Raw genomic sequence first — 27,071 nt, forward strand, 5'->3', positions numbered from 1 at the left:
CGCCGAGTCCTGGCATTCACCCCGGTGGATGAACGTCTAGCCACAATCCGCATCAAAGCGAGGTTCTTCAACATATCGCTGATTTGTGCCCACTCCCCAACGGAAGAGAAGGACGATGTGACCAAAGATGCTTTCTATGAGCGCCTAGAACGCACCTACGAGCGCTGCCCCCGCCACGATGTCAAAATCGTGCTTGGTGATTTTAACGCCAGGGTGGGTAAAGAAGGTGTCTTTGGCACAACAGTCGGAAAATTCAGCCTCCATGACGAAACAAACCAGTTCGTACGATGAGAATTGTCGTTCCGCAGTGTAGAGAAAACAGACTGCAACGTTTCGAAAGACCACAACACGTTCGGGGTGGGACAGATATCGAGAACTGAAGAGGGAAGCGAGACGCATTTGCGGACGTAAAAAGAAAGAGACAGAAATTCAGAAAATGAAAATTTTATGAAAAGATCAGGCGATTTACAGAAGGTTTCAAGACCGGAGTATTATCATGTAGGGACCGAGGAGGTAATCTGGTAACGGATGTCCAGAGCATACTGGGATTATTTAGGGAACACTTCTCCGACCTGCTGAATGGCAGTGAAAGTACAACACCAGGAGATGGCGAACCCGATTCCCCCATCGATGACTATGGAATAGATATTCCATTACCCGACCATGAAGAAATTCGAATAGCAATTACCCGCTTGAAGAACAACAACGAACTGATTGGACCTTATCAGTGTGGCTTTAGACCTGGAAAGTCGACAATGGACCAGATATTCAACATGAGCCAAATCTTATGAAAGACCCGAGAGAGAAGAATCGATACTCACCATCTTTTCATCGATTTTAAAGCTGCCTTCGATAGCCCGAAAAGGAGCTGCCTTTATGCCGCTATGTCTGAATTTGGTATCCCTGCAAAACTAATACGGCTATGTAAACTGACGTTGAGCAACACCAAAAGCTCCGTCAGGATCGGGAAGGACCTCTCCGAGCCGTTCGATACCAAACGAGGCTTCAGACAGGGTGACTCACTATCGTGCGACTTCTTTAACTTGATGCTGGAAAAATATAAGAGCTGCAGAGCTAAATAGAGAAAGTACAATCTTCTACAGGAGTGTACAGCTCCTGGCATACGCCGATGATATTGATATCATCGCAAGAAACAACCGCGCCGTTAGTTCTGCTTTTTCCCGCCTGGATAAGGAAGCGAAGCGTATGGGTCTGATGGTGAATGAGGACAAGGCGAAATATCTCCTGTCATCAAACAAACAGTCAGCGCACTCGCGTCTTGGCTCCCACGTCACTGTTGTCAATCATACCTTTGAAGTAGTAGATGGTTTCGTCTACTTGGGAACCAGCGTTAACAACACCAACAATGTCAGCCTTGAAATCCAACGCAGAATCACTCTTGCCAACAGGTGCTACTTTTAAAGTCCTCTCTCGACGAATAAAAATCAAACTCCACAAGTCGCTCATTATTCCCATCCTGATGTATGGCGCCGAAGCGTGGGCGATGACAACATCCGATGAGACGACTCTAGAGGTTTTCGAGAGAAAGGTTTTGCGTAAGATTTATGGTCCTCAGAACATTGGCAACGGCGAATACCGCAGACGATGGAACGATGAGCTGTACGATTTATACGACGACATAGACACAGTTCAGCGAATAAAAAGTAGCGGCTACGCTGGCTAGGTCATGTTGTACGAATGGATGAAAACACTCCAGCTCTGAAAGTGTTCGATGCAGTACCCGCTGGAAGAAGACCCTTAAGAGGACGACCTCCAGACCAAGTGCAAAGTGACCTGGCTTCACTTGGTGTTTCCAAAGCAAAAAGGAGTCTTTCATCCTTGTTTTAAATTTCATTCAGACGTTAGTCACCTCGTAAAGTTCAATAAGTACATTCAACATGTCAACTATTACTTAGTGACACTCTAATTGGTAGGTGTTTAACCTCTCTCAATAATCTTTCTTCCACATATCGTTACGTGATCGAGATAAGCTTATATCCTCCTTTAGCTTATATATTTTAATAATTACTTAATATTTTGTAGATGTTAAACAAATTTCCAACGTGTTTTACTTTTAATATCCATTCCGTAGTCGATTCCCTTTCAACCTAAGAAACAAAAATTAATGAATATTCTACATATTTATTTCCAGTCTTCAGGGCAACCTTTCACTATCTTATATGCAATTGCTTTTCCATTTATTTTTCTTTTGTGCATTTTAAAAGTTCCATTAACTACTGGAAAACCACATAAAAAATTATAAACAAGCCAAAGCTAAGCAATCACCAGCTAAGCACATAAACCACTTTGTGTGTTAACCGAAAATATGTAATTGTTTGTGTGAGGAAAAGTGTATAAATGAACCCAGTGAAAGAAAATTCCAATTCCTTCAGATTTCGATAGAGGAAAATTTCTAAAAAATAAAAGCTTCAGTGAAAGCTAACATGAAAGCTTCAGTGAATGCTTCGCACTTCTTGCCGTAAAGTTGTTAAACATTATCCTTATTACTTATGAAAAGCTTATAATTTAAGTGAGGTTTCATATTAATAGAATTTTAAAGAATCTCATAAAATACTTTCATATCATATATATGAAGAGCTTTATAAAAGGTAGTTACTCTCAAAGACTAATCAGGTTTTCATTTGAAAATAAAAACTGAAGTTCTGCAATCTGTCATATCAATTTTACAAAGTTATTGCGATATATTTCAACAAAGTTTTTCCTTCGACCTTTCTCTAAACACTCCTTTGCCCACCTGAAGACCTCTCTTATCTATAGTTCACAAAGTCGGACAACTTTCTTTCGAAGATCGCATATTTTGGTTTACTGGTTTATATCCAAAAATATACGTAAACACTTCTATTTGTCCAGACATGCATATGCCAAGCGTATAAGTGCAAACATATCTTCTAGGATTTATTTAACTGCTGTTCGGCACCACTAAATTGACCACTAAACGGACACAAATTTGAGCCGCCTAAATGCACATTAAGGACAACTATACAGACAACAGCAACAACAACAACACACAATGAGGTTCTAAAAAAACAGCAAAAATTCAACAAAATAGAAAAAATACAAAAACAACAAGCGCCATAAAGGGATAATACCGGCTGATAATAAAAAAATTTGGCTTATAATTTGGAAAGCTCAAAGAAGCGATTAAGTACGTAGTGTTAAGAGATGGGTGAAAGAGAGAAAAATATGAAAACAGTTAGTAAGTGCAGATAAAGTGAAATAAAAGCAAAACAAACTAAAAAGTTTGAGTATGTAGGAGTAGGTGAGGAGAAGCAGTGTTATGAAGGTGAGGGTGAGAAGAAACAAAACAAAGATAAATTTCGACGCGCTTACTAATAATGCTCAGATATAGGTTGTTAAAAAGACCGGGGGCGTACATATATGCTTAAGGAAAAGGTCATACGTACATACGTTCATACATAAAACATTATGTAGCCGCTTATTGTATTAGCAGCGTGGCATACAATATCTAAGCATTATGGGGGATAAACACGCATAAGGCGATGACTTAAGATCAAAATTTATTTATGTGTTTGCCAACATTGCTAAGGAGCAGACAAATTGCCGATAAACACATTGAACTGCAAATAAACATATTAAGGTGGCCCTTGGAAGTCAAATGAAGAATGAAGTTTTAGTCCAGCCCTTCGGCGGTTCATGTAGTGCTCAACTAGCTGCTAACGACTAACGACTCCGGCGACCGCTTTGAAAACTAGAATCTTGAACTCTAGCAGTTTTAATTCGATAGATCTAATGAGCCCCCGTTATTGTTTATATGTTATTATGGATTGACTTCTTTGGTGCAGAAGACTTAATAGGCCTCTGCTGTGTAGGACCTTAACTAACCATACAAAACAATCCAAGTAAGTCAAGGTTCTCTAGTTAATTCTGCAAGAGTAAAGAGCTTTTAGAATATTCTGAAAGTTTTCAAGAACTTTTAGGATGTTTCCAAAGTTTGAACAAGAGTGGTATCACTAGTTGAGTCAATGTTAAGAAATTATGTTGGAAAAGCTCTCATTCTACATTTAAGAACCACCCACAGATAGATAACGTAAATGTTTCAAAGGAATTTGTTTTTGTCTTTCGAAAGTAGGCGACTCAATAAGTCGTCCATTTATTTGTTTCGACTGTCAATTGCTTATGTACTTTATTATTATTGTTGTTGTTGTTGTTATTGTTGTTGTAAGTATTTGAATTGGCGCGACAGCGCAAATCCAACGATAAATGTTATGGGCGACGATATCAACAATGGCCAACAAAATTAAGTTAGTTGTTCAACGAAAGCAACAACAACAACAACGACAGCAATAGACAAAAACGACTTCTTGCAGCGCATAAATTTCGAGGGACAAATTTAGTTGCGTTTAGGAAGTGGCTTGTTATAAACGGCTTAGCATGCGATATATGCGGCCATTAGCTTTCGCTTTGACTGCTATCGTTACACCCCTCCCGGCCTCAGTTACCGCACCAGCTACCAACTTTGTATTGCCGCACTAATCCAAAAAGATCAGCAATCGATAATGTAGTGCCAGCAGAGAGAGAGAAAGGTCAAATAGCCACAAGCTCGGTGCTTCAAAAGTAACGGTACACATGTGTATATATGTCATCCACGCTCCGTCAAAGGACGTTCAATAGGTTGGTAGGTGTAAAGTTCTAAATTTTACGTAAGCACATACGTAGACAGTATGTGCACTCAATGATTTGTTGTTGTTGGTGGAAAATATTTCAGCAAATCCATTTATCGATGATAATGTTAATGTTGCCGCTCATTCATTGGCCAAAACATGGCTTTTAGTCGGCCCCAACACACACGACTGCCTGCCGCATGCTGACCATTTAGTCCATGGGCATCCCAATGATAAAGTGCATTGCCAGGATTTGCCTGGCAGATACAAAGTGTAGATTATGTCTAGCAGTCATGTGTTGTTGTGCTGGCTCCGCTCATGAAGCGGGTACATTGTAGCGGGCATTAGTGGATAATGTGTTGCAACAAGCAGCAGTGTGGAGCTTTTTGTGAGAGATTAATATGCTTCCGCACGCAAGTTGGTAGGCGCAGCGAGCTATTGAAGTGACATCAAGTGGAAATGGAGATGCTTAGGTTTGGTTAAATATACACCAGTTGAGTATGGCTACACGTGTAGCTGGAATGAACTTACTCATACATACATAAGTATCTGCATCTGTGCCTGAGTAATTAAATGCGCAAGCAGTAGTGTATGTGGAGCACGTAGCAAATAAAGGGTCCAGGTATGTTGTACTTGTTGTTATTGCAGCGGTTACTAATCAGTACCACGGTAGATGAAGTGTTTAGGTGTTGTCAATGAAGCCTTCTACTTATTATAAAGACCAAACTTATATGCGGTCGGCTGGGTCCAGGTTGAAAGTTTAATTAATTGATACCTTAGGAGGGCTGTGGAGAAGTTTTTCATATATTTGTTGTTGTTAATATATTTGTTGATATTAAAATAATTTTGGTAGGCATTAAATAGCCGCGTAAGGCCCTTTTAGTACGTTCATATTCTCTTAGATCCTTAAGTGCGGCTAATTTCTTGCTAATTCAGTAGGCAGAGTCAAGGCCTTGATAGTCTCTTTTCCTAACTTCTGGGTTAGTGAGGATTTCATAATTTCTATTTACATTCCCAATATTCTCGAGAAAGGAGAAACTATGTTTAAATTTGTTTTCCAAACTTGTTCGCTGGATTTAATCCCCAGTGACTATTTCATGCTTTCAACTTCCAAAAGTGCCTCATTGGAAAAAGATTTCTCTCAAATGAAGAAGTCAAAATAGAAACAAAAGCCAAACTTTAAGACCTCGAAGCTTTCCCACTGTCAAACGAGTAACGAAATATTGGAGGACAGTTAGCAGAATTATAGAAGATCGTTTCATTTAAAAAAGATCTTTCCAAAGGGTGTTCATCTTTCAGATATCTAAAAAGTAGACACTTCAACATTATTGTTAAATAGGGATACATTTATAACAGATTCTATGGAAGCCCAATGAGATATATGTCAAGATATTTTAACACCGCCAAAGGAAATGGAATGCCAGTTCATTGGCAATCGATCCCTTTCCAACAGTGTTAATGATGTGTCCTTGCTACATATTTTAGATAAAATTTCACTTGTGTCTAAAACCTTTCTGAAGTCTTTATTAGTGGAAAAAATAGTTCTTGATAGACCAATCTATAGATCTCTCCGGAAATATTGGTGAAGAAGTTAAAGAGCAAGAGAATCTAGTATATTCATATTGATCTGGAGTCCAAACTTATTTGGGTAGTAAGATGGATTAGAAGCTAGTTTCGATTAAAATTGCGCAATATAGTGTTCAGGGATATGTAAATATGTTCCTAATAGCCTCACGAGACATTACAACTATAACTATGACATTGTTTTACATAGACACCTAACGCTTCACTACCTTGTTTTCAACACTACTTAGTTGCTGAAACTCCAACATTTCACCGTATTATCAATATTCTTAGTTTCTGTCTTTAATCTCACTTGTTAAATGACAGATAAACAATACATGCCCTGATTGGAGAAACAAGAGAGTTACTTTGTATCTGCATTATTGTATGGCGCAGCTCATCACTATGAATGGCTATTGAATGGCTATTGTGTCCGGCTCAACGGTATTGATGAGTAATTAAGTTGCCATTCAAATGCACAAGTACTTAAGCGAGGCAAGCACATACAAATATATATCGGTTGTTCGTATGTATGTATACAAGACCACCGCTGGTATTTTGGTATTTTGGCTAAGCCACATACAGTAACTCTCGGTTTAATATCTTAACATGTTGCTTAAGCGGTTTAAATTTAATATTTAGTATGTGTAATGCTTTGGTTACATAATGAGGATGTGGAAATTAGTAGAGCATAGTGTAAGTACATTTGCGAAATGAAGCAATCTCAAGGATGGTGTGTGATTATTTATTGATACTTTGAATAAATTGTCTAGTAGAAATAGCCTATAGATTAATTAAAAGTTTTTTGTGAAACTCTTTCAGATGGATATAAAAACGTCAGATACTACCAGAAATTCCAATTAAGTGTTTCGTGCAGAATGTATTATATTTAAATATGTAAAATTTACAAATTATTTGTAGACTTCATTTCTCACTTTTCAGTTCAAATGGTATATATATATATATAAATAAAATCTTAAATTCAACGGTTATGGCTCCGATTCTCAACATTTCTACATATTTCAAATAAAACCATACCGACACATTTTCTTTAACTGCCAAAGAGTGAAAGTGATTCTGAGCTCCATCAGGGTTTTAGAATGATACATTACTTTTAAAATGAGACAATTTGAACACTGTAGTTGCTAAACCTAAACTATAAATCAATTCTGGTTAGTTCAATTTTAATGTACTCTGTTCTAAGGGGTTTTCTTCAGCCTAGTATATGAATCTGTTGGAAATATCAAGCATTTTTTAAGTGTTGACGACAACTGATTTCAGTTTCGCTACGCTTACTCCAATATGTAAAAGATTAGATACGAAGATATAATTACATATTTGATTTAACACAGAGAAATAGTTTTAGGTTAATTTTGTTCAATGACAAGAATCCACTTCCACAAAAAATAAATCGGTTCTTCTAATTTCATCAACTCTAAATACTTAACTCTGTTAAGAAATACCCGATCTAAAAGGATTTTTACATACACTTGACTCGCTGTCTTTACTTTTTTCAACATTTAAAGAAGAAGTGAGTTTAAGTCGTCATTATAATGGTACGGGATATCTTAACTTTTTATAGAACTATTGATCTAAAAGATCTCTTCGGACCTTTCCCACGGATTTTTCAACGAGACAATGCACCGATTCATAAAGTTGCCCAACCTATTAACGAGGTTTCTCAACGTCCCTATCAAAATTATTAAATGAATTGAAAATATTTTCTTAGTTAGAAATCGTATTGAACGAGTATATAATCTTGATTATTGTCATTATTTCAAGGAGAAAATAGAAAAGTCGAAAAAAATGCGATATTAATTTCTATGCCTTTTTCCTTAAATTTTTTCCGACCAGGAGTTCAAAAATTCTGTTAGAAAGAAGGTATAAAAGCGCCAAAGACATTGTTTTTCATTTGAACCAACAAATTGTGAAAAGTTGTTACTCCAACAACTGCAGACTATAATTATCATAATTTCCTTACATTTTTACGACTTTTGTGTGAAGTTTTTCGCAGTAATTCCAACAACTAAAAATATTACCTCCGCTTGGCGCACAGCGAAAATAAAGGAAAGAGAAACTCCAATTATTTTAAGACAGAAGAAATGTTGTCAGTTTTTTGACGATGTTCACTTTTGCTTACATGCAGCTTAATGCAAACGAATTTTATGTCGTTCACTTCACTCATCGATCCATTGAAGTCTGCGTGTCTCCAACGGTGTCGCCTGGGCGCACACTTTCTTTTGAACACACATACATAGCAGCAGCATGCATATATTAACCATGTGGTGCTATGCTATGCTATGTATGTAAATGTGGCACGTTTCAATTTATGTCGGGCAATTGGCCGCCTTGCATGTTCGATTTTTATTACAACACAAATTTGCTGCCAAATAAAAATCAAGCAAAAGTTCGCTAGCGCCGAGTGCGGACGGAAGAGAGTGAAGAAGTTTTTGCATTTACTTTGCTGAAGTCACCAAAGCATGAGCACCAACGTATCCGGTGGCGACATTTACGACAAGACCAACGCATCTTTTGTGACGCCAGTAACAACAATGTAGTATGCAAGCACTTCATATATATGTATGTATATACGATAAATATGTAATTCTGGATGCACATAATTCCATGGATTGCAGACCTGATGCGATTCATGGTATTTTGGTGCGATCAATTAGTTAAATATAATATTACAGCCAGCAGCTGTATAGTCTTATAAAAAAGTGTACCTTCTACATTTAGCTCTGCAGCTCGTATTATTTTCTCCAGCATTAGTCACAGTTCAGTCACATGATAATGAGTCACCTTGTCTGAAACCTCGTTTAGTATCGAACGGCTCGGAGACGTCCTTCCCGCTCCTGACGGTGCTTTTGGTGTTGCTCACGCTACGATATTACTCTTTAATATATCTGAAATATCAAGATTTGGATATAGTAGATCAGAACCGCCTATAACATAAGGAGTTTTTAGCTATTCAGGGTCTATATATGGAACCTCTCCGAGCCGTTCAATACCAGACGAGGTTTCAGACAAGGTGACTCACTCTCGTGTGATTTCTTTAACCTGATGCTGGAGAAAATAATACGAGCTGCAGAGCTAAATAGTGCAAGGTACAATCTTCTATAAGAGTGTACTGCTACTGGCGTACGCCGATGATATCGATATCATTGGAAACAACACCCGCGCCGTTAGTTCTGCTTTTTCCAGACTGGATAAAGAAGCGAAGAGTATGGGTCTGGTGGTGAACGAGGACAAGACGAAATATCTCCTGTCGTCAAACAAACAGTCAGCGCATTCGTGACTTGGCTCCCATGTCACTGTTGACAATCATAACTTTGAAGTTGTAGATAATTTCATCTACCTGGGAACCAGCATTAACAGCAATAACAATATCAGCCTGGAAATCCAACGCAGAATCACTCTTGCCAACAGTTGCTATTATGGACTAAGTAGGCAATTGAAAAATAAAGTCCTCTCTCGACGAACAAAAACCAAACTCTACAAGTCTCTCATCATTCCCGTCCTACTTTACGGTGCAGAAGCGTGGACGATGTCAACATCCGATGAGACGGCACTAGGAGTTTTCGAGAAGAGGTTTTGCGCAAGATTTATGGTCCTCTAAACATTGGCAACGGCGAATACCGCAGACGATGGAACGATGAGCTGTATGTGTTATTCGACGACATAGACATAGTCCAGCGAATAAAAAAACAGCGGTTACGCTAGCTAGGTCATGTTGTTCGAATGGATGAAAGTGCTCCAGCTCTGAAAGTTTTCGATGCAGTACCCGCTTGTGGAAGCCGAGGAAGAGGGAGACCTCCACTTCGATGGAAGGACCAAGTGGAGACGGACCTGGCTTCGCTTGGTATAACCAATTGGCGCCAAACTGCCAGAAGGAGGGATACGTGGCGCGCTGTTTTAGACTCGGCTATAACCGCGTAAGCGGTGTCTACGCCAGTTAAGAAGAAGAAGAACTGAAAAACTACAACTCTTTAATTAGCCAAAAAGCATTTCCAAGTATTTGAACTCGCCAACATTTGATCCACAATCTAAAAACCACCAATAACACTGTGAGTGTGGTGCACAAAAATGATCATTAAAATGTGGTTACTCGAGAAGCCAAACTTTGCACTTTGATTGCAATGGATGCCGAATTGATATTTGTACGTATGTACTATGTAAATGTATGTGGGACGCCAAATGGACGGCAAAGCTTTTTGTGTCCCCGGCACAAATGTGTTTATGGACGATGGTAGACACTGGCAGCGACTTCATGAGCGCAGAAAAATGCAGTTATGTGGCAACACTGCACGAGTATGGAATAATAGAAGGCATATGAATCTGCCTGTCTAGTAATATGTTACGGATAGTGTATGTATGTGTTTGTGCTTGGTGCTGGGTAATATCGCAGCACTTAACCGTCGAGTCGGCTTCAGTGCCTGAGGGCACCCACTCGGCTCTCACATTTGACCATTGATGCCAGTGGACAATGCGATGAATTGAAATTGAGTTTGTCTGGTTTGGTGAAATACTGACCAGAGGCGAGTGCAAATCTACGTATGAGAGTGTGTGTGCTTTTGCTTCGAGTGCAAAATCTCTATTGCCCACACACACAGTAGAGTGGAGAGTAAGTGTGTGCACTTTCAAATAAAATTGTGAAAAAAAAGTTGCTTAAAATCACAAAGCAAATGGAAAATATTCATACATACTCACATATAGCTGGATATATATTTTTGTGTCGGCTTATGCTTTATGAATAAATTTCCTGTGTAGTAAGTGCTTCGCTCTGTTATGGAGCACTGCGCCAAACTTTCTGCTTTCTTTTGTTCTTTATTGAACTGGTTGCCTAGTGTTTTCGAATTGATAAATTGATAGTGTGTATTAAAAATGCAGAAGCTAAAAGTAGGGCTTTAGTAAAGCTGTCTTAACTCTCTTTTTTCCACAGTTATGAAATATATATTGTGAATTTAGTTTTGTCTAGAAAGCTAGCTGTATAGTGGAAAAAGCAAATTTAATCTTTGATAGCAAGAGCTATCTGCTACTACTTGACAGAGAAACTCTTCTCACGTAAGTGGTAATTCAAAAAAAAGGAAAGATTCAAAAAAATTGTTCTAAGGATAAATATTTACATATATTTTTAAAGCATTCTCATGATATTATGAGGCTTCTATCAATGCATTATCTACAATAATTTTCTGCATTATTTGTGCCTCCTATTTTTTATCCCCAGACTGAGTGGCTCCTAATAAAGTTTAGGATTGGATTGTGGATTAGCCCTCTTGGCCGTACCGATTTTATTCCTCCCAAACCCATCCTTGCTCTGCTACATCTACAACTAACTACAAATTGTGCTCTTCCGGCGGTTGAAATGCGGCATTCGATGTAAATCTCTTAATAAACACAATTTAGTCATTGGCATTTCTTACATAGCTTGCCAGAGAGCTTGACCGTCACGCCAATCCTTGCTACGATATTTATACAAGATAGAAAGTAAACTTACAGCTTGAGATTGGAATATAGGGAATTGGAATGCTAACAGTCAGTTGTTTGGTATTACTCAAATTCCTTCGAAATAATTAACTAAACTCTTCGATTTTTGTGCACAAACTATCACATAGGTTTAGGTATGATACTGTATCAAAATACCATACACCTTAGAGAATTTGCGGAAACAATTTAGTAACTCGAGTAAATAATTTGTCACCGTAAATGCCTTTAAAGATTTTTGACACCATAATAAATACAATATACAGCATGTGCCAATTGCAAGCACCCCTCACCACAACATTTTGTGGTTGGCAACCACAAATTTCGGCCTCAGCTCACTTTGCCTTAACGTCAAACATTTCACTGTGTTTCAGCTTTTGTTTCTCCGAATGTATGTTTGTGACATGAGGTTTAACTGCTCGCACCCAAATTTCTACCGTATGACTTCATTCAAAAGTGGCCTGCTATACCACCCGATATACAAGTATGTATGCCAATTCGTTCTGCCACATTACTCATACGTCACGGCATCCATTGAATGTCTAAAAGCAACAATCTATTGTATTTTGCGGTATAAGCACTACTTTTTTAGGAGTTTGATGTAATGAACTCTGATTTGATCCATTTAAATGGGGAGTGGTTCATGTTTATTGTGGCGAGTAGCCGCACCGTGGTGTGAGTTGGTTGAATTGAAGATTAAATTGAATTTGGAAATTACTTTTTTATATAAAACCTCCCTAACCGAAATGCTTACGACATTATCTTTTCATGTTTTCAGATATGGTATCTATGTATGTAGATATTTTTTAATTGTTAGAAATTAAATACTTAGCGTAGTATATATAAATTTTTCTGACTAGCTTCCTTCATGGGTATCTCATATAGCATTCTTGGAAGCCTCTCCTCTTTGTGATCCTTTAACACACACGCATTATTTAGAAAAACAAAAGGAGAAATCCACGAATTTCAACACCTATATTTTTAGTTCGAAAATCAAGCTCATCTTAGATCAGAACCCCGTTTGTCTTTCACCTTTCCTTGCTTTTTCAAATAATTTAAAAATATGTTTGAATATCCGATGTTGACTAGACTGACTGACTTAGAAAAACATTTTGTTGTTGACTTATAATCAAATTCGATGGTCTGTTATAGGAACTTGAAAGCTTAAATAATATTTTACAGTGAGCTCAGAGCTCAGAATTCGATGAATATCTTGACTTATTTATGTAGGTATGAGGTCCTGTAATAATATCTTCATTATTATTCGTATTACGTTCAACTGTTTTGAGAATCGTAAAGCCTAAACCTGTCTTATAGTGAGCTATGATCATAATTATTTGTTCCTTTGCTATATTTAAAGTCAAATTTCATAATTTTTAAGCTTGTTATATTTCCTTACTTAAACTTTCAATAATTTACGAAGAGGAAGAGCTATTTGCGTCACTTCCTTGACCCTTTTTGTTCCAGTATTTCTTGGCAGGAATCGCCCAAAGGAACACCTGATTCATAAGTATTCAGAAAATCACTGCGAATTGTTTGTGTGTGTGCGTATACGCTGTGGTTGAGCACATGACCGCACAACTCTGACACGCTTCACTCCTCTGGATATATGTATGAATCCATACATATGTTCCCATTTAAACACATACACACATATACATATATATCTTACTTTTGTGCGTCTCCTTGTGTGTCACCCCTCCGGCAGCACCAACATAATGCAATCAATGGCGAAAAATCAATGACAACAAAAACGCAAAAGTCACACAGTTTGAATATCGTTTGTTGTCGCCTTTATGTGCAAATGCAAGTGGCGATGCTTATGTGTGTGTGTAAATGGCTACACATGCTAACCAACGCACCCGAACCACTCGTGTCGTCACATCAGTGGCATGCCATGTGTTATGCTCCTTATTGTTGTTGCTATTGTTGTTGTTATTATAGCCACTTGATTGTCGCCGAAAAATTTTCGTTTTCAAACAAAACGTGTGAGCTGCTTCCTGTCAGTAATCGTATAAGTGTACATTCACCGTCTGTCTGAATGCCTGCAGGCGCACATGTCACACAGACGAGGTTACCAGCTTTCAACTCCAATTCCCTTACCTTGCGGCAATATTTGTTACATGTGTTGCCATTATATATGTGTGTATGTGTGCTTGTGTTTTGTAAATTATATGCTGCATAAGGCATGAATCCCCTCAATGTGTCCATACTTAAGCGTTAATACACACACACACACACACACACATACACTCGCAAATATACATACATACATACAGTGATAACTTGAAAACGAAAAATTTTTGGCTTATGCTTCTCCACTCAATTTGGCTGCCAGCCACGCACACGCACCCATACACATACACACCAAGGAAGGCACTCATGTAAAGCAGCCCAAAAATGCTCTTCGACAAATATCCTCAAAACAATTACAATATTGGCGACATACGTGCGGCAATACGCTGGGATTCCCTACTTTTACAGCATCTATTGGATAAGCGCACTGACGCATGGACGGACAGTTTCAAGCGGCAAATTGAATTTCCTCGATTGGAATTCTGCTTACATGCGATAGCTGCTGCAGGGACAATATATACATATACATATACATACATACATACATACATATGTATGTGTTTTGCTGTCTGCGTGGTAACTGTGTGAATTTCGGTGCGATCCGTGTGGGTTTACAGCGTTGGGGACAATGCAATTTACTTTTGAGCTTTTACTTCGACAATAAAGTCGGTATTTCGTTGATGTGGACGACTGCATGCTTTCGAAAATATTTTCTTATCACTTTTAAATATAACATTGTAGATTTTACATTAAAAAATGGCAGGGTGTTGCCACCTCAATTGTGGAGAAATTTATAAATTATTCTTGTATTTGTGTTTTTTAAGATTATTACATTACATTAAATTAAAAAATAATTCAGATCCTTGATTTGAGAATAGTCTTTTGACAACACATGGATTCACCATTAACTGAACAGCTCAAACAATAAATATCACCACTTTGAATGCCTTTAGTTAGCTGGTGAGGTTCAAGTCCATAAGAGTTGTAAAAAAGAAATTTCCAAGAATATAAAATATGTTCGTATTATAATCCGAGTCAACGGATATATTCTTTTTAAAGTCCGTTTGATTATTTATTGAATGCCACATCGATCATTAAACCGCTTTTCCGAAGCCTTTGGAGCATGGTTCTTTGTTAAAACTGGATCTACATTTTGAATCAATTGATATTAGATTTGTGAATTTTGAATTACTAACTTCGAAACAGTTCTTTTCTTCTATAGATCATGATAACAATACATTACAAACTAGTCTCAAGACATAGTCAGGAAAGCTCAAGACATAGTCAGGAAAGCTCAAGATACTGAAGAGCGTATTCCTAGAATTTGTGGATGTGTTAACCCAAAATGTAAATTCCATTACATCGTCTGAAAACGTGACGATTAGCGTTTGATTTACATTTATAATTAAAGAGTATATCCTCGATCAAATGATAACTTTTGAGAAACGTTTCCTAAGATACGATCCTTCTGTTCTCAACAGAGATTACAGAAATTGGCACTGGTTTGTAGGTTCAAATGTGTTTTTTGGAAGCAGTGATACTCAGTTCGTCTAGTCAGTGATTCCGTTCGTATACCAATAAAAAGGGTGTTGAATCAACCTCAATTAATTCCAATTATTGAATCAATCAGCTATTAACTTCAATTCGGCGTCTAAAAATGTCTATCAACTTCTTTTAAACTCAATGCTGTTTGCCTGAAAATTACCATCTTCGCAAACCTCTTCGGTACTGACACTTAGGTCTCAAAGTAAGCAGATACTTTTTGTTTACAACTCCGTAATTCTAACGATATCTTTCCAAGTAGCCGTATGAGTTATGATAAAGGGTGATTTTTTAAGAGCTTGATAACTTTTTAAAAAAAAAAAACGCATAAAATTTGCAAAATCTCATCGGTTCTTTATTTGAAACGTTAGATTGGTTCATGACATTTACTTTTTGAAGATAATTTCATTTAAATGTTGACCGCGGCTGCGTCTTAGGTGGTCCATTCGGAAAGTCCAATTTTGGGCAACTTTTTCGAGCATTTCGGCCGGAATAGCCCGAATTTCTTCGAAAATGTTGTCTTCCAAAGCTGGAATAGTTGCTGGCTTATTTCTGTAGACTTTAGACTTGACGTAGCCCCACAAAAAATAGTCTAAAGGCGTTAAATCGCATGATCTTGGTGGCCAACTTACGGGTCCATTTCTTGAGATGAATTGTTCTCCGAAGTTTTCCCTCAAAATGGCCATAGAATCGCGAGCTGTGTGGCATGTAGCGCCATCTTGTTGAAACCACATGTCAACCAAGTTCAGTTCTTCCATTTTTGGCAACAAAAAGTTTGTTAGCATCGAACGATAGCGATCGCCATTCACCGTAACGTTGCGTCCAACAGCATCTTTGAAAAAATACGGTCCAATGATTCCACCAGCGTACAAACCACACCAAACAGTGCATTTTTCGGGATGCATGGGCAGTTCTTGAACGGCTTCTGGTTGCTCTTCACCCCAAATGCGGCAATTTTGCTTATTTACGTAGCCATTCAACCAGAAATGAGCCTCATCGCTGAACAAAATTTGTCGATAAAAAAGCGGAAACACATTTCGAACCGAACACTGATTTTGGTAATAAAATTCAATGATTTGCAAGCGTTGCTCGTTAGTAAGTCTATTCATGATGAAATGTCAAAGCATACTGAGCATCTTTCTCTTTGACACCATGTCTGAAATCCCACGTGATCTGTCAAATACTAATGCATGAAAATCCTAACCTCAAAAAAATCACCCGTTATTTGAAAGTATCTCAAATTCATGTGATGAAATATCGGAAAATTTGACGATCTGAGTGATTGTATGACGTATTCTAGATATTTGGTCATATATGTACCTTCACTCTTCATATCATCAATTAATCCTGCTTTTTGTCCAATTTTTAGAAGGCTGATCTATTTTACCAGGTATTGCTGAAACGATCAGCCTCTTTTTCTCTAACCTTATTCTTTTCTTACACCATTACGATTCGCAAGTCTCATTGATCCTTGTCTCTTTCTCCACGTCTCCTATTATAGATAATAATGTGAAACCTCGATTCACCTTAACCGAATATTTTTCATATTAATATAGCAATTTTTATTTTCAAATTTTATTTTTCATTTTTAAGTATTTATAGCTTAAATTATACACAAAATTTGATACTAAATAAATACGCTTATATTTACCCAGCTTTTATTCATCATTGATTGAGTAAATAAAAAACTATCAACTTTGCAAATCAAGAACCGAAATTTATGCATCGTCTATCGCTTTCAAAGCGAGCAAACACCTTTCAGGCAAGTGCTTGCGATCAATCGGCCATATGAGCGCCAGACGTCGGCCTGCTGTCTGCATTTTGAGCGACAACAAAAAGGGTCAAATATGCGAAAATTGATTTGCTTGCTTAGTAATTGTGCTGCGCAAGCACAGAACTTGGTTTATATCTAAAAAATATATAAAATGATATTAAGAGCGTTGTACATTACAATTTCTGCTTACCTTTGTTTATCGATAAATGGAATTTAACACCTTCTGTTAGTTTTTAAACCCAAACTGATTCCAATTTCAGCGATAAATGTAACACTTATTTTGCCTCATTTTACTTTATCATAAATTGCAAAAGTATTTTACCGCTTAGATAACGGTATAAAAGAAAACAAAATTGAAAATTTAATTACTTATGTCCCTTTTCTCACCGGTCTCCAATTACTTGCAGGTAAAAAGGTGCAACTTCGCGCGTCTCAACAAACTTAAAGCGTCCTTTACACGGGTAAGTTTTAATTTGATGCCTCGTTTATTTGAATTTCTGCCGCGCGCCTATTTCAGCCATTCGCGCAAGCAATTGAAACGCGCGTCTTTGAGATTATCTACTTTTTCGGATGGACAAAGTTTTGCGTCGAAGCGGCCAATTTGCCGCACAATATGCCAGACGTTAACGCAACTCGAGGCGGTGAGTGAGTGATTAGGAGAAGTGGCAAGGGTGGGGGTAGTGTAAGTGGGAGCCCAATGGGGTCAATGCGCTACTCAGCCGTGATTTGACCATTTTCGCTGCGCGCATTTAGACATTTCAGAATCTTAACACACTCTGCGCCGAAATTTTCGAAGTTAGTTTTCGGATTTTATTTTCGCTTCAAAAGTTTCGCCTATAAATTTAACGCAATTTGCGTAAATGCGTGGCCAGCGGGTTGCGGAGAAGCGCTGCAATTGCTTTGACTGTCATTAGTCAGTCGCTCGAGTAAAGCGTCGCTTGTCTGTCTGTGAGTGCGTGCGCCGGATGCGTTTCAAGTCAAGCATCAACCCGTTCGGGTAGTTAGTTTGCCTTACAGCAGAAAGTTTTCCAAAAAGTGGTGCTAAGCGTAATGCTCTTCGCTTTTTTCACAACTTTTCTCACAAGGCTAATACTACTGTGTTTGGCAAATTACCTTTCTTGCTTTGCGCATTTGACTTGTTAACTTCGCATATCTTCCGTTAAGCAGTCGGTCTGCTCTGCTTTGGTTGACAGTAGAAAGTCTGAAACTTTCTCGAGAACAGTTTTCACTTTTCGAAATTTTATATCTGTAAAGTTTTACTAGTTTCTAAGTAGGTAAGTAACTAATTACCGCGTCAAGAGGCAGTGAAGCCGGTTAATGCAGTTTAGGTGTATAAAAGGCAAGAGCTAAACGAGATCACTAAACGCGGAGAATTCGTTATATGTAGTACTTAGCTTTGAGTGCGTGGAAACTGGTAAATGATTCTGAAAATTTTAAACTTTTTTGAGCTTAGCAAAAGCTTTACTTGTTCCTAGAAATTATTGGAATTGGAATTGGAATTCAAATATACATTCGTTTTTACCACTTTTTCCTTAAAAATTACAGCCTAGATATGCCTTCACTGGTGAGTTGCTGATTACTTATCCAAACGGATTTTAGAACAGCTAGATCTGAGTTGAGCTTACCTCCAACCTTTTAAGTATTCGAATAGCAGGATTGCTGATATGTTTTCGAAACCGCAGTAAGGAAAATTTCCTTTCTATTCCTATTAAATTACAATTAAACCTCAATTTATCATACCTAGTTAGACTATAGGTGGTTGAAAATTTTGATTCTCTTCTTCTTCCAATCATACTGCTACTGAAGACATCCTCTACAAAATAAAGAAATAAATCCTATCCCTAACGTCATGGTACTCAGACTCTGATCTTAATATTTAAACCACTTGTAATTTGTGATCCTCGATACAAATAGTAAAATTCATATTGACCCTTATGGGATCCGATAAGTTGGTATTTTCTAAAGCTAAGCACAGCGGGTGCGATTTCATATGATATTAATACTCGTAAGTTAAAGTTGTCAGTACGGTTGTATTACGGTCAGTTAGTCTCGATTGTTGTGAGAGTATATGCTTTGAGAATGTCTGTGTTGTCTCTAATATTTTTATTCTCATGCATTTTTCCAGGCTTTAGGACCTCCTCTCATAGAAATAACTGACAAATTGTACAATAGACCCTATCTGAGTCTGAGTAGGAAGAAACACGATTGTAGAACTTAGTTTTTAACTTTTAGATCTTAGTCGTTAAGGAGTTACATCTACTGCATCTATATTAACTATATGTTAACTATATTTTTTAAGTATCGTAGGTAGGATGTTGACCGAACTGCCTAGGCGAATAGTGGCCGGGCGCACTAGATCTCAAAAACAGCTACGATACATCATATAGGATATCCTTCAACTTTCAAGCACAACTGTTGCATTTGAAACTGTATATGTACAACCTCTCTTAGTGAATAGGAAAGGTCCAACTATCAGCAGATATCTTGAAAATTGTTTCAGTAGAAAAACTGAGCCTTAAAGCAATAAAAATGCTTAATTTCTCTGATTTGTCTTTATTGGAAGTCTTCTTGTCTTATTACTAAACTTCTGTGCGATCTGCTATCAAAAAAGATCCACAGACAGACCAAATGATTGATTGTCGATTCAGACAATATTTCTCAAAATTTGCATAATTAGTGGTCATTAGACTCAATACTACCTCTTCAGGGCAGTGTTACGCTACCAACTGAATTCAATCAGTCCGGGTGTTGTTGTTATGTCTAAACATAAAGCTTTCTAAAACGCGCCAAACAGACTGTATGAAACCTACAATTTCTTTTCACATAAGCGAGTACGAGCATACACTTGCATGCTTCTTTTACCACGGACGTGATATTGTCACGTGATGCATACAACGCGTCTGCAATGCGACATGTAAGCCATGACAAGAACAACAACAACAAAACTACGAAACATAGTTCAATACAAAATTGTTCGAAAGCTTACAACTCGGAACTCGCGTCCGCTTGTGTGCGGCTGTCTCGCTATCTATCCAACTGTCTCCATTACTGGAGGATCCATAGCCTACGCCGCGCACTTATGCGCCACAGTGATGCAATTTTTTTTCGCTTGTGCGGCATCCACATATTGCCGGCTTGTCGGTTGTTTACCCCTAAATAAGCGCATGACTGCGAATGGAGCGCAATCTGCCAATCTGTAAACTAATACGCGGGCGGATAATCACATGTGTGTGCAACTCGCAGCCATTTCTGCTGCATTTGAGCGCATTCTTGTGAGCGCCCAACCCCCGGCACAAGCTCCAGCTCCCATCCATGTGCACTTAGTGCCTGGCGAAACTATATTGCCGGCATACCATTATCATGCTCATAGCTGCCATGAAATGCACCAACTATTCAAAATATTTTCTATTCCTTGTTGTCGGCACGTATCCACCAGCCTCCAGCCCCCGGCCCTCAGCGCTGCGGCATGTCGGGTTCTGCATGCAAATGCTTGTGCGTTTATCGGGAAATATGCGCTGTGAATGCTATGTGCTCAGCGCTGAAGTTTAGTATGGATAAAAAAATAATAATAACGGCGAATAAAATAGTTGGGGAAAATGCATGCAATATCCAGCTTGTAGTTTCGACATGTCTGCAACAGCGATTGACAGTTAAATAGTCGATGATAGTCAATATTATTGCGATTTCGTGCTCACCACACACACACATACCAGGCAAATGCGAAAATGCGAAGGCGCGATGCCGTTTAAAGCTTATGAAAGCGCCACAAATGCATATTATACGAAATTTATATGTTTTTGTTTATGCAAATAGACACCTGCACAATTTAAAATGCACCGCGATTATTAAAATGGTTTCGACATCACGTGGCTAAGCTCAATTTGAGCAGCTTAGAGGCAATTTATGCTTTTAATAAATATCTGTGAGGTATTTTATACCAAAGAAACTTTAAGCTTTATGGAACGTTTTGAATTCGGATCGTTGATCCGCAGAAAAACCGAATAAATAATTTCTTGAATAATAATGCGACTTCTAATTGAACAATTACTACATTTTTTGCATTTTAACTCTTACTGTTCGCTGATTTATTTTACTGTTATCGTACAGTTATTTTGCATATAAGAACTCTTATTAAGGAAGGAGAAACGTTATTACAAACGAAATAACAAGTAACCAAGACATTATTCAAACTTCTAAATGGACTGGAATGTGTTTTAATTACACAAACCTAATTGTTATCAATTTATCATATAGTGCCATCCACTAATAATAAATAGACCATCAATTTATGATATATACCAGTATTTCTGTCCCTATGCAATTCTGTGAAGAGATAGAGAGTTTAATAAAAGCGGAGAAAATTAATTCGTAATTTTATTATTAAAAAAAATGAGTTAAAAACTGGAAAAACTGAAACTATAATTTTTGAAAACTGGTGCCGTAATAACTAACCTTCAAAAAGTTTTTCTACGCAATTATAAATAAAAAAATAAAATAAAACAAGTAATGAAGGACTAAGAGACTAATTCATTTTATTAAATTTATTAGTATAACACACAATTTCACTCACATATTCGGCACATAAAGCTCATTGAAAGTTTGAAAATCCTAATATTATAATAGGTATATGGAAGCTAGGGAAAGTTATGACCCGATTTCACTCTTTGCACGGAGACATATTATTAGAAAAAAAATATTTGCTCTGAATTTATTCAAATTATCTAAGACACTTACTTACATTTTCGGTAGACAATTAATTCGAAGCTCTGAGGTCCACATGTTCGATATATGAGGCCTTAAAAACTTATGGTCCGATTTCGCCGATTTTTAGATTTAGGGCGATGTAACGCTATAAATGCAGAATTTGTGCAAAATTCTGTTCCGCTATCTTCACTACTGCTTACTTTATATATTGTACAGTAAACGATTCAGAACGACTTCAAAGTTCTGTATATGGAAAGTAGGCGTGGTTGGGAATCGATTTGGACTATCTTTATAACATAACATTGGGAAGTTAGGAAGACTTCCGCCATAAGTGGGCGGAAACATTTAAATTTGTATACCATTTTGAGTGTAGCTCTTCTCTACCATTTTTATAATGAAATTTAAGGTTTCTGGTGGTTTTCCTTACTAAATTAAAGCATTTTTAGTAGTTTTCAAAAAAGCCTTTGTATGGGATGTGGGCGTGGTTATAATCCGATTTTGTTCCACTTTTGGAATGTATAAGGTAGTACCTAAAAAAAGTGACTCTAGAAATTTTCCTTGATATAGCTTTAGTAGTTTACGAGATATGTACTAAAAACTTAATAGGGGGAGGGACCACGCCGTCTTTCCAAAAAAAAAATTACATCCAAATATACCCCTTCATAGCTAAATATCTAACTCGTTTAGTTTTTGGACTTACTCTCTCTAGCAACTTTGTTGCGAGAGTATAAATATCTATGTATCTGTATGATTTTTAGTTGAATTGATGTGAAAATCAATGGCTCCTTCTTCTTTCATATACTATTTTCCTTCAGATATCAGTCACAAGCTCTGATGTATGGTATGGTATGGAAATCACTTATCGGTTCAAGATTACTTCAGATAGCTGTCGAACCCTAATTCTATTATCTAAATTTATCTAAATTGAGTCAATTGCGATGAATTAATTAAACTCTTAATCGCCTCAACTAATTTACCTATTTGGAAATAATAATGTATTTTAATCATGTAGGAGTGATTCAGTGAATTAATATCCATTTGTTTGAAAGATTTAATATTTCCATAATTTGTAATACATGCTATATATAAACTATTTACTCGTTCTTCATCTAAAAAGCCTCAATATTCAAACGGTTACTTGCATAACATTAAGCTTCCAATGTGACATACATATAAAATAACGTTGTGAAATTACAGCTTCATCTGACAAACTGACTTGACTTTAGATACCGAACCGTTTTACTTTCTAATGTCGATAATGTCATAACGCATATTTATTTTGAAGTCATATCGTTAGTCCATCCATGACAGTGAACTTTCAGAACAAGATTTCATTATTTTTCTTCCTTTTATACATAATTAAACCATTTAACTGCTTTTAATGTCAGTAAAACTTTGAACTCATTTCACGTTAACTTTAGTGATTCGTAAACTATAGACCTAAATTATAGACCTGACATATATTGTCATACCATTCAGACCAAATCAGTGCTTACCTTTAATATTTTCATAATATATCTGCTAGACTTATCTGAGTTAGGGATTCTAGTTGGAATGGAGGTTTTCGATGATTCTAAATTTAAATAGAGCGACACAGAAGCCAGTAGAATCTTAATTGTCGAAATAGTATCTTTCAATGGTGATGTTAGGAGAGAAATAAGCTCTTAAGTCAGTTAACATTGAAAAAGATCGTAGTTACCAAAATCTTCTCCAGAAGACTGCTAAAAGGTTCATATCATTATGAGATTTTGTAAAAGGTCCAGCTCGGCAATTGCCAACGCCTTCAATTTATTTCTACTATATCAGCCGTAAAGCTTACGAGTAGCCACGTTAATACAATTGTTTCATTGTTAATACTCCGTTGATATGTAATTTCGAAATAATCTTTTTTCACTAATTTTGGTCAATATATGGAACATTTAAATATTTAAACGGACAGCAAATAAATATGCATTTGCCGACTAAATGATGAACGACGATTATTTCGAAGTGTGTTGTATATATCTATATCGCTATAAAATGAGTGAGAACTCATTGCACCGAATCAACATATGACATGCTATTATGTGGAATTAACTCTTCATAAAATGCTTAACCCCGCCAAAAATGAATTCAATGACACTCATTAAAGTGTTAAAATTCCAAATTTAAGACCAGGGCACTTGCCAAGACAGTAACCTAGCCACTTAATTGCCGTAAAATGACTTTAACGCTTTACAAGCTACGTGCCACGCGCATTTAAGTGCCTTGACTAACTAGATTCTTAGGTTTTACTATTTCTGGCGCACACCCATTTAAGTTTTTATGCGCTAACTATGCCACTGTGTAAATCGATAAATCACGCTGCGCGTTGCAGTTCATAAAGTAGGTTACGACGCTGTGCTCATATTCTCAAATTCGCACATTTGTGTCTGTGTCTGTGTGTGTGTAGGTGTTGGTGTAGCTGGAAAGGCAATTAACGACATACAAATTCAAGTGCAAAATGTTTTACAAGACGCAAGAAGCCGTGCTTCCTTTTCGTCGACTATGCATGCAGTCCTTTACCTCTACACACATACATATATGATGAGGCAGTTGCTGTGAGCGCCAAGAAGCTATTTGCTAACTAAAGGAAATTCCTCCGCATTGGGTGTGCATGGCGTATGAGTGACCTATAATAATTAAATGAGCCTTCAAACTCAGGTAAATTAGTTACCGGCGGTTTGACAATTTATTTCGGAATTCATAAGTGTGTGTGTGTGCGCGTTTAGATTTCATATTAATGTGGTGGGGCGTAGTTTAGTGCAGAAATTTCGGAAATTGACAGTGCATATACGAATATGAGCTGTCACTTTGGGGGCTATATAGTATTATGGTATATATGGCATTATGTTCTATACTATTTGAGTGTGTAACTATTTTACTTAATTTTACAGATATTATATTAATTACCTTCGGAACATAACTTACCTTTATATATACAGTTAACGCGACTTTCGTCTGCTCAACTCTGTTGATGTGGATTTTAGGTTTAATACTCAATAAATATGTAGAGACCCATAAATATTACTCAAAACCTGTTTTTTATACCTCAAAAGGCAATTATATGATTTTATAACCATCCTCACATCTACTTTTAAATATTTGAATATCCCTAGGGTAGAAAATGATTATTTTTGTTCCTGAGAGAGTTCTTTACTGACTATATAAAGTAAAGTGAGCATATAGGAAATGTATCTAGAAGTTGCTTGATTTTTTAACAATTAGCTAAAATATTGATAATATTATATAAGGTGTAAACAACTAAAAAACTTCTTTCTCTTGGAACTCGAGCCTTATAATGATCAATCTTCAAACCAAGTATTTTTATCTAGCTCCCAAAATATATTTTTATACTGTATGGTGGTGAACTGAGATTATTATGAAGATCGATATTAGTAAACTTGTAATATGAATTAAACAAGCTTAACAATGATGACATTAAATTAATCTTTTTGTTAACTCATTGTTCGAACAGAATATTGCTCTAATCTCTCAAAATAAACTCAATGTAAACAAGTTTTATAAAAATTAAAGGTCTGAGTCTGATATGCTATATATCTATAACTCTATTCACCACTCCTGCACTAAATGAATCGTTGAAGGTATGATATAGCCTCAGTGTGTATTCAAAAATTGCTGTAACATCTTCATATACCGTAGGAAATTGTAAAAGCCGATTTTTGCTACTTTACTAGATGCCTATTACTGTGAAATTAGACCTCGTCTGAGAAAATATATTGTAAAATTAGCCCACACTATCTTGCAAGATGGTGGAGCATTCATTTAAGTAAGTTAAATACTCTAGAACGACAATAAAACTGTAAGTAAAGAATTTTATTTTCTATCGTTTGATTCAACTTTTTTAAGTATGAATATTTTATGGTTCTTAGATAGTTGGTATATATTTGATTCGTTGATTAATTGGTCGCATTGAATGTAACAGTATAGTATTACATAGGCTCAACATCGTTTCGAACTATTTCAAAATTATTCCGACACCAATTCGGGTTCTTTGGGAATCCAGTGATCGATTAATAAACCAAAAAATCATTCAACTTCGAACTAGAGATTATTTGGGATTTGTTTCCTCTTTTAAATAAAAATCGTTATAAGAAAATTTTACGAAGCGATTTTTAAATACATTTTAAATTCCCTATAACTTATTTAGATATATCCTAGTTTTCAAGTGAGAATACGCTTGAAAATACAATTTGCTTAAAGAAAACAAAATGTTTAATAAGCTTGAAACTCTTTATTTAATTCTATTGAATTTATTGCATATATATAAACACATCTGCAACAACAAAGCGCCAGTATCGATTACAATAACCACCTTGCATATACATACATATGTATGCTCGCGACTATGAAATTGCAGCTCTAACTAAACCTCTTTAGAAGGAACGACACAATACGAAATTGCAGTGCGCGTAAATTCCTGCAAAGATTTGGCTTTGAAAGTCGAATAATATTTACGACTGAGCGTGCGAATGTTGAGACAACAATAACATTGGTAATAACAACAACAACACTAGCCTTTTCAAAGTCACCAGCTTTAGAGTGTTTGCGAAGAAAATTTCAAATTGCATTCCGCCGCAGTTGCCAAGAAGAAGGGCGAGGGAGACTCCCTTCATACACTTTGCTGCTTCTGCTTGGGGCCAGATTGTGTGTAGGGTTGCATTCGCGTTGCGCTGCGAATCCTTGCAATTGTACTTAAATAAATAATTTTCACTATACTACTTTGCTCGATGCGTCTCGCTTCGTTGTGTACCCTTTGCGCGCGCATTCATTTCAATCGATACTTCTTAGGCGCTGCCAAGCGGCATTGATAAAAAATGTATTTAATCTAATAAGAGTAGCGTAAGTCAGCTGTGCCGTTACCATCAAAGCGCGCTCGTCAAACTTGCAACGCCCTCACGTGCAGCCGACGTTATTTAGCGAGCTCTTCAAGCGGCTCACGTCTTCTTTCGAGCCTGTTGTTGCGGTACTGCTGCTGGAAGCTAGCCAAAGCATAAGTAAGAGTTGGCGTTAAGCTTGTTTATTCTTTTACAAGTGTGTTATGTATTGCAAGGAGTGAATGCCAGCAGCGTTGAGATAGAGCATAGCCGCTAGTTGGAATGACTTTGACAGTTTGCCGTTCTCGCTCTCTCTATTTACTGTAAGTCTATGTAGACTTGAACTAGTCTTGGCTCTCTGTTGCCCACCCGATGGAAAAATAAACTGTTTTTAACAACTGGAACTGTTTTAATTTCATAATTTCTGGA

General features: G+C 37.0%; 1 protein-coding gene across 2 annotated transcripts in view; it reads left to right on the plus strand.

The window, feature by feature from the left end:
• LOC105215500 (uncharacterized) overlaps positions 1-27,071 on the plus strand; it is a 465,848-nt gene that overhangs the window by 160,359 nt on the left and 278,418 nt on the right. For both annotated transcript variants that reach the window (XM_054230743.1, XM_054230744.1), the window contains one exon: positions 17,490-17,543. The gene's annotated coding sequence lies outside the window, so the exon portion shown is untranslated. The remainder of the gene's footprint in view (positions 1-17,489; positions 17,544-27,071) is intronic.

The sequence above is a fragment of the Zeugodacus cucurbitae genome, chromosome 5 (genome assembly GCF_028554725.1).
Source record: "Zeugodacus cucurbitae isolate PBARC_wt_2022May chromosome 5, idZeuCucr1.2, whole genome shotgun sequence".
NCBI classification, from domain to species: Eukaryota; Metazoa; Arthropoda; class Insecta; order Diptera; family Tephritidae; genus Zeugodacus; species Zeugodacus cucurbitae.